This window comes from Cydia splendana, chromosome 7, assembly GCF_910591565.1.
Source record: "Cydia splendana chromosome 7, ilCydSple1.2, whole genome shotgun sequence".
Classification (NCBI taxonomy): domain Eukaryota; kingdom Metazoa; phylum Arthropoda; class Insecta; order Lepidoptera; family Tortricidae; genus Cydia; species Cydia splendana.
The window spans coordinates 6,741,512-6,756,544 of NC_085966.1; the positions used below are offsets into that span (position 1 = coordinate 6,741,512).

At 35.7% G+C, this 15,033-nt stretch overlaps 1 protein-coding gene across 5 annotated transcripts in view; it reads left to right on the forward strand.

Moving 5' to 3' along the window:
- The window catches only part of LOC134792090 (tropomodulin-1), a 101,356-nt gene extending 100,517 nt beyond the window's left edge, over positions 1-839 (forward strand). For 4 of the 5 annotated variants that reach the window (XM_063763267.1, XM_063763265.1, XM_063763270.1 and 1 more), the window contains one exon: positions 700-839. The gene's annotated coding sequence lies outside the window, so the exon portion shown is untranslated. The remainder of the gene's footprint in view (positions 1-699) is intronic. The other variant, XR_010144386.1, reaches the window with a different exon arrangement.
- The last annotated feature ends 14,194 nt before the right edge of the window (positions 840-15,033 follow it).

Here is a 15,033-nt window from a genome sequence, read left to right on the forward strand (position 1 = left end):
CTCAATCACATTGATGGGTGACGAAAGGGTCAAAGATTTACGCGTTGAGTATTAGTCTAATAAGTCAATTCTATGTATATTCACTACATTAAAAAAAAGGGTCTACATTGGCCTAAGGGTAACGACATCATGATATCATGCAGTTATTTAAGTCAAACATCACAACGGTATACGCTTGATTATTTATCAGGATTTTATCATTATGTTGGTAAGACATTTCATATCCATGTTTATCTTTATTTTCATATTTTCTAAAGGAATCTTTTTTGCCTTCCGTAAATGATATAAAGACGTATTATTGGGTTACTGCCAGTTGTCTATTTGGTAATTCAAAGTTCCATATTAGTACCAATTTAAGTATTACTGTCGAACTAAAGAACCGAACAGTCTTGTACGGGCTATTCCGTTACTGGGATATAAAAAAAATTGTTTTTAAATTTTTTTTTGGTTGTTCAATCCCAGTATTCAGTAAGAGCAGTTAACGATGATGTGTTTACCCTTTCAGTGATATAGTCTGTCGTAATTGTACGCCATGCCAATTATGCGAATTTGGCTCCAATTCTTCAAAACTAGATTTTTACTAGAACTAAGATCAAGGTAAAGATTTAACAGACTACCAACTTCCTCACAAAACATTCACGGGACAACTGGCAACCGCCCACATTCTTACATCTCTTCTAACCCCACATCTGCCCACAGGTGGGCGCATCCGCCGCGTGTCCCAGTTCACACGGAGCCGCAGCTACGTGGTGGGCTGGATCCCCTGACCTTGCTACCACTGCCTACCTGCGCTCGCTGGCTACTAGGAACCGAGTGCTTGTGCGAAACAACTGTTATCTACTTAGATATTGAGAAAAATGTATTAACGCGTATGATTCGTATGCTTTGGCACGGATCTTAGGTATCCTTTTTTTACCACGAAGGTGGTTAGAAATTGCCAGTAAGAACGCCCTGGGGTTCATATGTCGGACACTGTAGTTGTGGAGGCTGTGCGAACCCTCGCTTTCATTCAACACAAGCATGCCTTCGGAAACTGGCGAACTTACTAGTACAAAACTGAATGAAGCAAATGTACATAGTGTCGTTATTTGGGATACTTACGTCACGATTTCTGAAACAAGTTTAGTTGAGCTAACTTAAAGTTGAGGAAATTATGGTGATAGATAAATTATATCATGTAGAACTTTTATTTCAAAGGCTATTTTTTTTACATGGTTACGAAAATGAAATTTATTTATTTCGATTATATTGTTTAATAATTTGCGAATCCTATATAATTGTTTCGCACAATCACAACGATCCATCATATTGAGTAACTGTGCGACTGACGACCGAATGTGAGCGGCCGAGCGTTACGGTTTGACCTAAACCAATCATCATTGTAGCGCCAAAGCCAGGAAAGTCTTTCTGTCACTTTCTTATTTGGACAAATAGAAAGTGACGAGAAGTTATTACGGAAATGATGGCTGGCCCATCGTTTAGACCAAACAGCGTGCTTATAAATTCATAACGGACACTTTGAAGTGCAAATGCAAAAGCTGTTGTTCTTTCAATGTACAATTTTTGTAATTTTACAATATTACAGTTTCAAAGTACAAATGTAGTGCATAATTGTTTTCCATCGTATTTTCTCGGCAACGTTCGTATTTGTCATGCTGCTTAGTACTGCATAGTACCGAACTGAAATAGCAAGACACGTTCGGACATTTCCGTGAAAATACGATGGAAAATAATTATGCACTACATCTGTTGCTCGATTAAACCTCATAATGACCTTAAGGAATGAAATGGCACTTTTAATTAACTTTTCTAATTTCCGAATAAAAATCGTAACACTCGTCGATGCGTGGCTGAAGTAGCGTACGTTTTAATATTAATTCTTACTCTAGTGTGCTAATAAAGTGTATTAATTTTATCATAAAATGTAATATATCTAGATGTACCGACATTCCATTCACGCAGGACATTGTTTTTACACATTTAAATTATTACCTTTTTTTAATTATTTATAAAAAAAACATGTGCTAAAATTAAGCTAAGTTCTACCTTTAATTTTAGAATTTTAATTGACTGACGAGTGCAATTTTAATAACGGTATGGAATACAAAGTACTATTATTAAAAATCTATTTTATTTCAAATATTTCTCTTGAACAATGTTCTGCGTGTGTGGAGGTGTCACAAAAGAGCACGCGGTTCGTATTGTTGTAGTGCCTTCGCTGAGGCTTTCGTATGGGCATAATGAAACGAGAAAAGTATTTCAGTAACTTTTGTGTCCCTGAATATCATTTATTTAAAATCATGCTTTAACTAGCAGCCACCATACAAGGAAAATTGGCCATCGAATTTGAACCAATGATTTTAGAAAACAGGGTTGAATTTGGTTTTGTTTTAGAATCGAACGAAATAAAAGAAAAGCAACTCTGTGCCTTTTAATTAAGATTTAAATTACATTACAGATAATTTGTATTAGTATTAGGACATTGACTTAGAGGATAAAACATACCAGAAAATTACACATAGCCAATACAATACTCTTGTATTGCCTTGTCATATAGCCCAAAAACTACTTGAGTATTGAATATTACCTTAAATTATTTTTTTGAAGTGAAAACTTTTTAGCGGCGCTGTGTACTTTTTGTGATGGGGAAAAAATGTTAAACTAGCGAGAGCGTAAGACGTAAGACGCTTCTTAAGACGGACACGTGACCTGATCGAAAAACTGTTACAATGTCATTGAGTTTTCACTTCTGCCGGCACTCCCGGAGTGCAACCCGTTGTTTTTTATTCTGTCCATTAACAGCTAGGTTTAACACTATGCCTGTGTAAAATTGGGTGCCAACGTTCTAAGGTGCCAATAGACAAACTATGGGAGTATACATAGAACGATCTACTTTTTTTCTTTTCATTATGTAATAGACAAACATCAACGATAAGCCTCCGCCGTACTGAGTAGCTTTCATACCAACTGCTTTTTTGAATAAACAGTTTGCTTATTTAAAATGTAACTTTATGTATATTTGAATAGTGAATCTACTGGGGGAACTAAGTGTCCATAACATTGTGATAAACATCATGTTTTTCCATTTTGAAATACTGCTTCGTCTTTTAGTTTAAGGTAGGAACAACTTAAGATCAGTGGGAAGGAATATGGGAGGATGATATTCTTATTCTTTTTTCGCTCTTTTTAATTCGCTACGAGTTTTGACTGCAATTTCGGTATTAAGCTCGTTTTTAAAGATTTATTAGAATTTATGTCTATTTATAAGTACCTAACCTAATACAGGTACATTTTAACCTTTTCGACGCCGTGTCAAACACAAAAGCTGTCATTCAGACGCCTCGTCACCGAAGTGTCAAAACTGAAATTTAACTTTATGCATATGCACGTAGGTCTATGTTGCTCTGTGGTCTGTGACCGATTAATCGGTCTTTGGCGTTGAACCTGCGGTGCGGATATTTCGGTAATTGGCGTCCAAAAGGTTAACTAAACGACGTAAAGATCTAATATATCTTTAAGAAATCGAGCCTCAAAGTTCGCTTAGATTTAAACATAGACTAGGAATCCTCTAGACCGAGTTTAGAGCAATTATTTCATGCAACCGATGATGCCAAAAATGCGGGGGTGCGCGGGACGAGGTGAGCGAGATCCCGTGCCGTGATTGGTCCGTTCAAACGTTCACGGACGTCACACAAAGACACTTTCGACTCGAACATGGAGTAAATTTACCGTATGCGTACCGTGTCTGTGGATTTAAAGTATGATATAATATTTATATCATCAGTTGACGGCAACTCGATAGCATATTAAATTGATTCCTAGTACCATCACCCACACTGTTAACTGTCCATCGGTGGACGTTATGCCTTTTGTAATAACGTCCACCTATGTACAGTTAGGACTGTTGCTGATTGTACGTCGTTTTGGTGCTGATGTGTAAACAAATCATTATATAACGACCTTAGGTACTATTATTAAGACTTTTATATCCCTTTTACTAACTCTCCTTGGTTTTAAAGGCTCTCTAAACTCACTTAAAATCTAGAAGTGTTCGTAAAAGGCGTTTTCTATGAAAATGTACCTTATTGTTAACATCTGATTTCTTGTTCCTACCTAAAGTTATGTAAGAGAGATTATTTGTATATGAATTTAGATATTTAAATATTCTTTTATTAAAAACGTCATGAAATTATAATTAATATAAATTGTATTTTTATTGTAATTTTAGAGATATTTGTTGATTCAGTTCAGGAGCATTTTGGTCCAACGAAAACCTTGACTAGTAGAGTCGCAGTTCTGTAGTTTTTTAGACGTGTAAAAAGTCCAATAAAGCACATAAATATCGCAGCTCGGCGTTTTCGTTATACCCACTCGACTACCTCTATTCAAAATAGGTCTATAGAAATGTCCAGGAAGTATCTATTCCTGGACATTTCTCAAATACAGCAATAATTGTGATATTGCGATTGGATTATTTATTTAAGGTCCTGTATGTATCTGTGCCCGCCGGCAGGCGAGGCTCACTCCGCGATTTCGTCGCGTCGCAACAAGTAGCTACAAGTACATCCGTCCCCACACTAATGTTGGTGGCTAGCTATGGCCAAATGTCTTATGAGCCGCGCGTGGCGCTTGCGCCACCTAGCGGTCATATCTGTCCTAATCGTAACAGACGCGTTTTGTTTGAGAGTGAATCTTCTGTACCTAGTACTATTATTAATTTATTCTGTGCCGCCGGGGACAAATGGAAATACACCAGATTTTGACATAGAAAAGCACTGTATTTAACGTCAATATTAGCACACATTGAGATGAGATAGATATAACTGAGGGCGGTATTCCACCTTTCCAATGTGTATTGCGTCTCACACTTGCTTAATGCAGAGTGAGACGCAAACGACATTGGATAGATGGAATACCACCCTGACAGAGAAACACATGATGCTTGCATGCGTGATTCTAGTGTATTTGCTATAAAGAGGAAAGTATCATTTACTTAACAGGATGGTCATTTGGCGTGAGGTCTTCAAAAGAAAATATGACTAGTTTTCATGATTCGCCAACTACCAGTACCGCCATCTAGCGTGGAATAGAAATTCTAATTATAAATATTTAATTAACCCCAAGACACTAATTGGTTCGATATTCTCTACATATAAAGAGGACACCTTCATATAGATGAGCATCAGTAATTTGATTTGATACATGATAAAAAAACCGACAAGTAATTGCACGAACACATCATTTTATAGCTACGGGCGCCATCTAGTGTTGAGTAGCAAAACTAAAATCACAATATGAAATTCACTACATTATAGAAATTAGAATAATTTTCAAGAATTATTGATGTATTCAGTCTATATTTTTTACACCTGGGATAGGGCCCATTATGCTACAAGATACATTTTTAAACCGGCAACAGAATATTGACATGGACATCCGCCTGAGAGAACGTTTGACCAGTTTCGCTGGTTTAGATAAAATCTATCTAGCTATACTCGTAAGCAATCGTAAGCTACACATCGGTAACTCGTGGCATTTAACTTAAAAGATTAGTTTAATTAATTCCTTTTTTTAGTGGTTTCTTTTTCCCGACTCGTATAGGAAGAACATTGTCACATCACTAGTCTGTTAGAAACTGTCAAGTGCCACGAGTTACCGATGTGTACTTATAGCTATAAATAATTATGAAAGAGTTCTTGAGGTTAGGTTTCCTTCTATCAATAAAACATTGTTTTCACTCAAAGCTTTTATTTCTAAGGGATATGACGAGATACACTTTTAAAGTTAAAATTGATATTTCTCTTACAGCTACATTGTTATTGTCATTATGGAAGACAGGGTTGCATTAGCAGTTAGAAGCCCAAAACATCCGTTATCTACCTCCTTGCCTAATTGCAGGGCTCGGAACCGGTTTTTTAAAACCTCGAAATAGCCCAATTATTTGAATTATTTATGCTCTTTACGTAGGACTGAATCATGTATTTGGGTAACAACCTTGTATTATTAGGTTTTCCCATTAAACATGAAATAATAAACCAAAGAACGGAAAAGAACGTAATAATACCGGTATTTTGTATGGGGCAAATACCGGTTTCCGACCCCTGCCTAATTGTATAAGCAAATTTTCTTTGGTATAAGGGTGGTATTCCACCTGTCCAATGTGTATTTTGTCTCACATTTTACTTAATGAGAGAGTAAGACGCAATAACATTGGACCAAGATATCATATTGGACAGATGGAATACCACCCTAACGAGCGCTAACGTGTTCATATATTTTTAGTAACGAACATTGACGTATATCTCGGGACGGGCCTTACAGGCACTAAAATGGTACTAGTTAAGCGGTGTCACTCACGAATTCGAGCCAATCCTGCAGTCTAACGCAACTAGTTGCGACCAATCGCGCGCGTGATGCGAACTGATCAACCAATCGCGTTGTCACACCGCTGTACTAGCCCCATACTTACTGCCCGTAAGGCCAGTCCTGAGCTATACGTCAACGATATAAGGCCAGTTTGGGCAAGTACCCCAACAATAGATTTTTTGTTAAAATATTGGAGGTAAAGACACGCCTTCGGTTATTTTACCTAGTAAAGTAGGTATGGAAAACGCAGTGGAATATTAGCCACAGGGTGTATTGCTAAAAATGCTTACAGTTGCCTCAGGGCCTTTACTCACCCGATCTAAGGTGCTTTGAAAATAAAATAAAAAACAAAATATGCGTAAAAAATGTAATTTGAAATAAAAGCTATTTCGTAAAAAAACTTAGAATAAAAAAACATCTGATGCAATAATACATTAAAATATAAAAATAAAACTTGACTATGTTAAGTTCTAAATATAAGCACACACCCATTAGTATTTATTACAATATCACTTCGGCCGTTTGCGTTAAAACAACTGCAAGGTGAAAAATATCTATACAAAATTGAGAAAACGAACTAAATAACGGCTGTTACGTATTAATATTGTCTCATATGAAATATGAATACATTTTGGTGTGTGTTTTAAAAAGCTCTAACTATTTTCATTCAAGTTGGGCTAAAATTATGATAATATCTAATTTGTGACTGGTAAATATTTTAACAAACAAAAAAAAGCTTTTTGGTTGGTGCAAAATTAAACGGATCGGCAATGGAGTGTGACATACCGCGTAACATAATGGCTTGTCAAGAAATATGGCAAACGTTGCCTTTATCAAAGTATTATTAATATTATCTGTGGAAAAGTCTCAGAGAAATCTTGATTCCGTCAAAACAGCTGAAATAGATGGCGCTGTACAACCCCATACATTATGCGGTTACTCTTGCCAAATGTTACAGTTTGACAATAGTGTATTTGACTGTATTAAAAATAAATTATTTTACACCATGCATGAAATAAAGTACCAGAAGATTAATAGAGAAATGTAAACAGCAGTTATTTTTAAACACAATTTCTATTTTAAAACCCATATAAAACTATTAAGAGTAGGTAATTTGATCGTGACGTCACATGCTTGTGTTTCATATAAATTACATAGTAGCAAAATCGGTTGACAGTTCGAAAAAAGAAACTGATTTGATTAGTAGTCAAATACCCTATTCAGTAGTGTACAGTGCCATTTAGTTCAGATGGCCGATCGATTTTTTTAATTAAGCCTTCAGCGAGGCGTAGACTAACAACAACTTGCATGCAATTTACGTTACATTGCCGGCTACTAAGGAAAACTGCATTCAAAAGTTTGATCAGATACCGCAATGTAATTAAAAATGTATGCAAGTTCTTGCTAGTCTAAACCTCGCTTTACACTAAAAATCTTCTATAAATAACTATTTGACTTTATGACGATCGATCATCTCATCAGTTATCGACTTTTCATGTTCCATGAATTAAACAATTGAAAAACCTATGCTCAATAATTTTATCATTCACCGCTTGACGATAGCCTATCGCGAACAATCAAATATCAAAATTTCGTTATCTGCCTCTTTATCACTTGCATATACGAGCGATAGAGATGCAGCCCTCTCAGTCAGTTTAGATACACTGCCACGTTTTGTTGAGCATCTTAGTTTTTCTCCCCTTATTTGTATACGAAAGGAAAAAACTATTTCAGCTACATACAAGCTTCTACCTCCTAGCTAGAGCTAGAGCTATAAGAGTCTCCTTACATATGTCGACGCGGAATCGGAAAAAGCCGATAGAAAAAAACCTTTTCATCACCTCGCTCAGTAAATGTGGAATTGCACGCAGGTTTAGCGGGAGTTATAGAAAAAGCGTTCTCCCTAGGGAGTTATGAAGTTCTTAGTGCCATAATTAACAGTTTTTTGTCTTTATACTTAATTTTTGTTTCGCAAGTGTGATGAAAAACATTGTGTGTAACTCGGGGCGTAATAATATTGCAAACTCGAGTCTATAAATCGCTCCGGCAAGCCGTCGCGATTTAACTTACTCTCGTTTGCAGTATTCAACTTACGCCCCATGTTGCACAATGTACTATTATGTCTGCGCAATAAGAGAGAAGTCGTCATTCGGCTCGGATCCCATCTTTTGCTCTTATCTTGCTGTATGTGTCCCGTCTACTTTACCTTACGAAGGTCGATGACATCGTAAAGTATGTGAAAGCGAAGATTCATCCTGAGGGACGCGAAGTTGGAGTCTTGATACAATGCGAATTTTAATTCCGACTGAACATCTAGAGACTAGTAGAGACCTTCACCAAGGAGGAGTTTTGGCCGAAGGGTGTCAAGTTTCGGCGGTTCCGCGGCCGGCTCCCAGACACTGCGGGGTTGCGTAGTGCATCGCAACCGTAACGTGATTTGTAGTGTTTAGTTTTAAAATATATTTTTATATATATTAATATGTATGCTAGTTTTAAGGATTTTATGTATGGGCCACTAGGTGCCTGAAATGATATTTTTCATTTCATTTCTTATTGCGCAGACATAATAGTAGTTTGTGTTACAAGGGATCAAAATGATATATTTCCGTCAAGGGCGTACATTGAATCCTGAGCGTAATGAGGGATTCAAGTGTTAACGCCCAAGAAGAAATAATTTTGATACCGTGTGACACATACTGCTTTTCACATCAACTATGAGGAAAATAAAAAAATCTTAAAGTGGTAACACACTATCGCACCGCACCGCGACCTTGGTGCGTCGCACACATAAGTGAGAGCGAGAAACAGATATCTCTTTCTCACTCTCACTTATGGGTGCGACGTACCAAGGTCGCGGTGCGGTGCGATAGTGTGTTACGGCCTTTAGTGTTGACACTACAGTGTTGCCACTTTTTAATTTCCACTCTTTTTTGCCAGGCTGTACATACGATGTTCATAGTTAATTATATTAATATTTTGTACTGGCAATGAAATGTCGTTGAACAGAAAAGTGCCACTTTGATCCCTCCTAGCAGGGAAGAAAAATCCATTTTCTGATTAGGTGATGTGAAAAGGTTTTTTCTATAGGCTTTTCCGATTCCGCGTCGACATATGTAGGGAGGCCCTAATGGTAATCAACGTGGAATGTGCGGTCTATAACATCTATAAATACCTAGTGCATTAACACGTTAAGTACTCGGAATCTCTCAGTTTACCGAAAATCTTTTGATTTAATGTCTCATGATTAAAAACGTTTGTTATTGAAATAAATAAAAGCCATTGCCTTTTACAACTTAGGTACCCTTAATCCTTCAACAGTAGGTAATAAGGGTCCTGGGTTAATCCTGTCATTTTGTTAAAAACATTCAAAAACCTTGACTAGCAGAGAGTTGATCAAATGGTGGGAAATATAGGGTCAAATGTAGGAAGCGTTAGGTCTAATGAGAGTACACCGAAAAAAGTGCTACTGAACGATTTACTTGTCTATGGCAGCCTATTTTTTTTATTTTACTCCACCTTCGTCAAGTTTAGGCGCAACATTGTATTACTGTATATCTTCAGAAAATCGCATTTGTACAACCACGCGATGGTACTCGGTTGGAAGTAGTTAAGTTTTTTATGAAGCTTAAAATCATATATAATTTATATTATTTACATGGGGTCCCTTTGTTTGACATAATGTTTTAATTCATAATGTATTGTTTGTCATATTATCATTAGTCCTAAAACTAAAACCGTTAACTTTTCAGGATTTTAGTAAGGTTAATATAGATAGGTTAGGTTTGTTTTATGGCAATCCTGAAAATTTACGCGTTTCTGAACCAAACAAATTATGACTAAAGAAAATGCGGACAAACAATACATTATGACTTAAAACTTTTTGGGAAACAATACAGACCCTATTTACACCTAAGATTGCAGAGATCTCGCATAAAAACATCCATTTTTATGTTAAACATAAGTTAAATGGATGTCAATTTTTGATAAGATTTATTATGTACTTTAAACGTAACTGGTATCTTAATGATACAAGCGAGATAACAATTCATAGACATTTGAGAAATATTTAAAAAATAAATTGCACGCTACCAATAATCAATTGAACGATACAAAACCTCGTACTACAAAAAAAAACGTAATGATGACAGTTATGTACAGCCAGCTGCAAAAATGCATGGCTATTTTATGAACGAATTCCATTCATAATGTATCCATGCAATTTTGAAGCTCGCTGCACATACGTTGGATGTAAAAGTTAATGACGTTTTATATGTTAAAACAAGAAAATGGCTAAATCTTATAGGTATAGACTGACGTATTGTACATATACACATGTCGAGACACAACATAAAGATGTATTTTTTTAATAAAAGGAGGTTACGTGCGTAATACCTACTTGCTGTTATGAGTTACTGAACTGCTGTTATACACGGTGTAACATGAGGAAACCGAATAATTTTAACCACGCATTTCTGAGGTCAAAAGAAGGGAAAAATGTAATATGAGTTTAGGTCAATTTCGCCAAAAAAAAATGTTTTTGTTTTGTTTTTTTTTTTTTTTCATTTATTTGAATATATTTGTATATAAAAAATAAATGTTATTGGTAAACTTGTCACTTAAAATTGATTTTGACATTTTTAGGGTTCCGTACCTCAAAAGGAAAAAACGGAACCCTTATAGGATCACTCGTGCGTCTGTCTGTCTGTCTGTCTGTCTGTCTGTCTGTCTGTCTGTCTGTCCGTCTGTCACAGCCGATTTTCTCCGGAACTACTGGACCAATCAAGTTAAAATTTGGTACACATATGTAAGTTTGTGACCCGAATACGGACATGTAATGTAAACAAATGAATTTTAAACATGGGGGCCACTTTTGGGGGGTAAATGAAAAAATGAAAAAAAAATTTTTTCAAACTATATCATGTTACATATCAAATGAAAGAGCTTATTGTAAGGATTTCAAATAATTTTTTTTTATAATTTTCGAATCAACAGTTTAGAAGTTATTCAAGAAAATAGGCAAAAAATGACCATTCCCCCCCCCTTATCTCCGAAACTACTAGGTCTAAAATTTTGAAAAAAATACATAAAATAGGTCTATACCTATAGATGACAGGAAAACCTATTAGAAATGTACAGTCAAGCGTGAGTCGGACTTAATTACAGTTTTTAATCCGACCCCTACGGATTTTTTAAAAAGATTTCACTCACGTTTCACATAAAAAATACATTGTTAACAGTGCCGGATTACTTAGAGTAGTAGTTTTCTTAGAGTAATTGGTGATAATTTTCTGATAAGATAATCATTTTAAATATTTAACGGTCTTACCTACTTACGAGTAATTGTAAGGTAAAATTAAAAATAATGTTTAAAAAAAATGTTAAATTGAGAGCTAGCTTAAAGTTTTTTGTACTCGTCGACTTTAATGGTTGAATTAATAAAGACTTTGTAACCAATAAGCAAAACAAGCACGTGCTTACGGCACCACGTTCAGGGAGGGCACCAAAATGCCAGGTTGAAAAAGGTGAACAAATTTTAAAATTAGGGACAGACACATCGTTTTTACCACACGATTTTTTTAGCTGTCCAAAAGCTAATTTGCAAAAATAATGGCGCGTAATTCTTTGGGAAACAATCGGTAGCAGTAGAAGAGTCGTGATTACATGCATAGATTCGATTTCAACCCACTCTTTTGCGGTTCGGCGTTAGGTCTTATGCGAGGCCTTCTGCCTTACGGCAAAGTGGATCTTCTGCCTTAATTACACTTGGGCGTGGATCCAAATCCAAGCTTTCCTCTTTCGCAGCTGGGCCTACTGCCTTTCTCACACTTCGCCAATTCAATTCCAAAGCTTTCTGCTTTCTTGCATATTTTATGCATGAAAACAACCTCGCTGAGACCCTTAAATATCGAGCCCTATGTGAAGCTAGGCTGATAGAAAACTGTCCCATCCCTTCTCTGTATGAAATCCTGGATTCGCGCCTGGTTGGGACTAAAATTAAAATTGCGTTTTTATATCGAAAAATTTTCGCGCTCGCTTCGCTCGCGTTTTCAATTACTTTATAAGGATATATGATAAAGGTGACATTCGGGTGGCGACTGCAGCAACATTACTCTGATGCAACGTTACTGCTGCAGTACTGTCAACTTCCGTGATAAAATGATGTGACTGATTTCCATACTAAAAGTAAAAATGTACAACTGTCTATCATATTGCGTTTTTATATCGAAAAATTTCCGCGCTCGCTTCGCTCGCGTTTCTATTACTTTCTACGCTATGATAAAGGTGACATTCGGGTGGCGACTGCAACAGCATTAGGTACTCTGTTGCAACATTACTGCTGCGGCACTGTCAATTTTCGTGATAAAATGATGTGACTGATTTCCATTCTCAGCTGTAATGCGGCAATGAACTTCTCTCAATTTACCAAAAAATCAATGTAATCTTGATGACCCTAGGGAGAGGGGGCACCTAGAAATGCTTAGGGCATCAAAATATCTTAATCCGGCACTGATTGTTAAAAATTGTGTAATATACGGAACCCTTGGAACGCGAGTCCGACTCGCACTTGGCCGGTTTTTTTTTCGTAAAACCTACTTTTTGCGAAGTGTTACTAGTCACTTTTTGACATCTATCAATAAGGATATTTAGACTACGTCCCATAGCAGCAACATCACCATCAAAAAGGCCTTTTACACTATGTAACAATAAAAATTTGTTTTATTTTTTAATTAATATTATCACTGAAACTAGGCGAATTTCAAAAAAGTTTATATTACATTTTTGTCTCGAAATATGACCAGGAATACGCTGTTAAAATTATTCGGTTTCCTCATGTTACACCGTGTATGACCAGCTAGCATAACAAACTTATATAGACTGGTTTCCAAAATTTAACAAAAGCGTACTTCTCCCATCACTACTCGTATATAATTTATCGTAAATAAATTGATATAATAGAATACTTTGGATCTATGAAATGGGAATTAAAAAAGAAAGTAAAATAATTATGGTAATCATTTCTAATTATATTTTGTATCTCTTGAAACCAAGCACAAGAGAAACCAAACACGAACGAATATGCGAATAACGGCCAAGCGTGACCGGTTATTAGTTTTAGAAATTGTTTGATATTAGTTTAGAGTTAGACCAAGAAAAGTCTGCAGCGATTTTGATAGCCCACGCAGTGCAAGTGTTATTTTAAACGTCGTCACTGCGTTGGCTATCGCTGCAGACTTTTCTTGGTCTAACTCTAACACATTGTGTCATTTGTTTCGTATATAACACATATATCGCCACTCGTTGCGAATTTCCTACTTTCCGCACTCGTATCGTAATAACTATTGTATGTCAGTAGTCAGTATCAACCCGCTTGGATACATTGATAGTAGGTACCTAACTATGACTGGCACGATATTTGGTCGATTTTACTTAAGTAAAATTTTAAATACATATATCTACTAGTAAATAATGTAATAAATATTCGATCGAACTCTCGTATTTGTCGTAAATTAAATGATCCGAAATATTCTAACCGTTAAATTTTTCGCAAAAATGTAATTATATAATTATAGGTATGTTTCATATAATTATTATACGTTTTTTATAAGCTACCAATACGTCACTAAAATGCACAAGCTAGCAACCTAACTTTTTTTAAATATTCTTCTAAATAAACTTCAGATAAGTACCTAACTTATATGTCCGTGAGCGAAAATTATTAACAATACACTATCACTAAATAACTATGGAAATTATAAAACTTATTATAATACTTAATGATTTCCGGCTTTTGAAAACTACAAGCGAAAAATAATAATAATGTACCTCGTAACATTAAGCCGGCTCGGCTGATGCACCAACTTAGAATATAATAACTATAGCTATTCAAACTATAAGTACAGGAATTTGTTAAGTGAGCGCGCAAACATAAATACACACAAGATTTTGACAATCAAAACTCCCCGTTATCAATAATTTGATAATTTGACAATGCATCCGAAAGCTAAGCTTTCAAATGTGTACAGTAAACCAATTTGATTCCTAGGCCACTATAAGTATAGAACCATGTCATAATTAATCAATTTGTTTATCTTCTAAGACTGCTTATACAGTGTGTGTATTCCATACGGGCGTATAATGTATCCAGTTATAGTATCTGATCATACAAATCGTATAAGGTAATCATTTTGTTAAATAGTGTTATTAATTAGGTGTAATTATTTTTTTTAATCCTACCGAGCAGCAATGTACGCCGTCCACCTTAATTTGACATGACAAGTAATTAACTACTTGCCACGTCAAATGAAGTGTTTGTTTACTTTATTTTTATGTATTTTTGAGACAAACCCTAAATTAAAGAAGCATGATCGGAATAATCATGGCCTTAAGTAATTTTATTATTTTGCAGCAATCGCTAAGGTGTAATTACTTACTGTACGCCTGATACGAGGCAGTGCAAATTACGTTAGTTATCCTGCTAATACGACTGTTGAATCTTCATTTCCCTATCAAACTACTTATTAGTTTATCCATCATTAAATTTTACAAACAAGTAGTAATAGTGAAGTAGATTTCTGATAAATTCACATATTTAACTGCATGGAAACCCGCATTTATCAATAAACGACTGACGTTACTTGTCAGCACTTTATGTCATTATCTGTTTTG